We start from the raw sequence: 3,525 nt of genomic DNA on the forward strand, positions 1-3,525 counted from the left end.
TGTCCTTGATATTTAATATACATAGAGCACAACTTATTTTGTTTATCCAGTCACTATTTGATGAACATTGCATTAATTCTAGTTCTTAACAATTATAAATAGTGCTTCTATGAGCATTCACATAAAAGTCTTTGTGTTGAAATAAGTTTTCCCTTCTCTTGGAAAATGTCCTAAGAGTGAAAATGCGGAGTTATATAATAAATAATTGTTTAACAGGAAAAGACTCTGCGAAACTACTTTCAAAATGGCTATACAGCTTTGCCTTCCAAACAGCAATGTATGAGAATTCTAGCTGTCCCAAGAGAGGGAAGAGACAATCTACAGGTTGGCAGAAAATACTTGCAAATCAAATATTTTAACAGGGTTTAGTGTCCAAAATATATAAAGAATTCTTCGATCTCAACAAAAAAAGACAAATAAGCCAATCAAAAAACTGTAGGTCTAACTCTCTTCCCACCAAGATGTCTATCGTTGTGCCATTTAAAGCCCTACATGGGGCCAAGGGCCACGTCAGGACAGGTGAGACAAACACCAGCAAGGTGTATAAAGGGAAGCTCATTGAGGTGAAGCACAGCATGGATAGGTAGATGTCCAACATCACAGTCCAAAGGCAGCCTAGTGGCACAGCTGGAGCAGGTGTACATCCATGGCAGCAAAATCTGCCTTCTGATTTTGCCTGACATGCTGAAAAACGCACCCATGTTAAGGAACATGAAAAATAAAAACCAGGGCTCTGGGGCTGGCCAGGGAAAAACTGCTATTCTGAAGGCCCAAGCAGCTATGAGAAGAAGAGAGAGGAAGAGGATATGGAAATATCTTCCAGAAGCAAAGATAATTTTATCTCTGGAATGGAACTTTGCCCTTATTTTTGCTTGTAGGTTATCTGGGTTCCAGGGTGGAGGTGGGGCTACATGCTTATGTATATGTCCTAGGTGTTTTATTTGTTTGTTTGTTTGTTTTTGACATCTTTCTCTTTAGGTCAGGGGAAATGTTTAACTAAATAAATATGGGTGTTTTTTTTTTTTTTCTGAGAAAAAAAAGAGGAAGTTGGTCAAAAAGTGAAAATTCCAGTTATAAGATACATAAGGACTAGGTATGTAACGAACAATGTGACAACTATAGCTAACAGTGACGTACGATACATAGGAAAGCTGTTAAGAGAGTAATTTCTAAGACTTCTCATCACCAGGGGAAATATATTTTCTCTTTTCTTTCTTTTCTTTTTGTTGTATCTATATGAGAAGATGGATGTTAGCTGAACCTATTGTGGTATTCCTTTCACAGTATATGTAAATCAAACTATCATGCTGTATGACTTAAACTTACACAGTAATATATGTCAATTGTTTCTCTATAAAACTGGAAAAAATAGGCAGAGGACTTGTATAGACATTTTTTTAAAAAGATATACAAAGAGCCAACAACAACATGAAAAGATTCTCAGCATCATTTGTCATTAGTGAAATGCAAATCAAAATGACAGGGAGATACCACTTCACATCCACAAGAGTAGCTATAATAATAATAACAACAATAATAATAATAGAAATGAAACATTACAAGTGTCAGCAAGGATGGGGAGAAATTGACTAGAACTCTTGTACATTGATGGAGGGGATGTACCAGGGCAATATGGCGCTGGCACTGTTGAAACAATTTTTAGCAGTTTCTCAAAAAAATTAAATGCAGTATTACCATCTAACCCTGTAATTCCACTCTTAGCTTATATACCAGAAGAATTCAAGACAGGTAGTCAAACAAATACTTGTACATGAATGTTCATGGAGGCACTATTTGCTTTAGCCAAAAGGTGAAAACAATCCAGATCTTCATCTACAGATGAATGGATAAAGATCATGTGGTATATACATCCAATGGAATATTATTCAGCATAAAAAAGAATGAAGTGCTGATGCATGCAACAATGTACATGAACCTCAGAAATATTCTGCTAATCTCAAAAAAAGCCACACATAAAAGGTCACATATTGTGTTATTGCATTTATATAAATATCCAAAATAGGTAACGCCATAGAGACAGAAAGCAGATTAGTATTGCCAGGGGCTGGGGCGGGCGGTGAAAAATGAGGAGCTTAAAAGGTATGGGTTTTTCTTTGGAGGTGATGGAAATATTTCCTACACAACCTACATAGAGATGGTGGTTTTACAACATTCTGAATGTATTAAATGTCACTGAATTGTGTATTTTAAAATGGCTAGTAAGTTTGTTCACAGAGTGATGGTCTTACGTTTGCCACAGCAAGAGAGGGCAAGCCCAAATGCTCAAGAACATTTGAATCTTATGCCAGCATCACGTTTGCCAAAGTCCTATTCAACAAAGGAAGCCATCTGACTAGCCTACATTTAAGGGGTGAGAAAATAGAATCCAGATCTTGTTGGAAGGAACTGTAAACTCACTTTGCCAAGAGGTGTGCATACAGGGATGCGAGGAAGTATTGTGGCCATTTTTTTAATCCACCCACCACAGTAAAATGGTTTCTCCCAAAATAAATATCATAATTGCAATACAAATAAAGTAAATGTTTATAACTAAAATGCAATGCTATGAAATAAATGCCTGTAATACTATCTACTATTTGTATATTATTTTCATACCATACTCAAATTAGATAAATAATTATGTTATTTGAGCAATTTTGCTAACACGTTATTACGTATGAACAAATCAAAAAAATCAAATCTGTGAATTTAAGCAAGCCAACCCAGCATTAATCTTTCCTCAACCTAGCCTTCTCCCTTCTGCACATCACATGTCGCTAGCCATCTGGAAGTAAAGTGTGTCAGTGAACTCTGGAAAATAATCAGAAGCTAAGTTGACAATATAGTAGTTAAGATGGTTAATTTTGTGTGCCAAGTCAACTGACATCCTCTGACTCTTAGCCCAAGGAATTCAAAAGTTGTTCTTAGTAACTCTGTGAGAACTGAAGCACCTGACAATTAACTAAGTACTCAGATATTTTAGTATTTAATGGGTGGAGCAGTTTCCTGAGAATCCACATGTGTAAGCCAAGTTATCTTTCTTACCCAGATTTTTTTTATGCTTTGAGTTTTAAAAATTTCTCCAGGCTCTTGTAACTTGAGTGAAAGTGGCATGTCCTGAAACCTAGTTTGTTGCCAGAGATCTACTTTCAATCTTGTATCTAACAGCAGTTTGCTTTGGGGTTTTGTTGTTGTTTTATTTTTGCACGTGTTTGTTTATAATGTTTCCTCCCTCCCCCCTTCCCTCCCTCTTTCCCTCCCTCCCTCCCTTCCTTCCTTCCTTCTTTTCTTACTTTCTTCTTTTCTTTCTTCTTTCTCTCTCTCTCTTCCTCCCTTCCTCCCTCCCTTCATTCCTTCCAGCCTTCTTTCCATTGCTTGCTTTCCTGAAAGCATTTAAGTGAATTCTAAAGGTTTATGCAGCACTTAGACAATTCAGCCTTGATGAGATGCCCCAGAATAAACCCCTCTGTGATTTCATGGCTGCTTTTGTTTTTTTCAAAGAAGATTGTTGTAGAAAGAGGCTGA

The 3,525-nt window shown here is 36.7% G+C and overlaps 1 pseudogene; it reads left to right on the forward strand.

Moving 5' to 3' along the window:
- The first annotated feature begins 461 nt into the window (after nucleotides 1-461).
- On the forward strand, nucleotides 462-835 carry LOC132366554 (small nuclear ribonucleoprotein Sm D3-like; annotated as a pseudogene).
- Nucleotides 836-3,525: the final 2,690 nt, after the last annotated feature.

The sequence above is a fragment of the Balaenoptera ricei genome, chromosome 5, assembly GCF_028023285.1.
Source record: "Balaenoptera ricei isolate mBalRic1 chromosome 5, mBalRic1.hap2, whole genome shotgun sequence".
Taxonomy (NCBI): domain Eukaryota; kingdom Metazoa; phylum Chordata; class Mammalia; order Artiodactyla; family Balaenopteridae; genus Balaenoptera; species Balaenoptera ricei.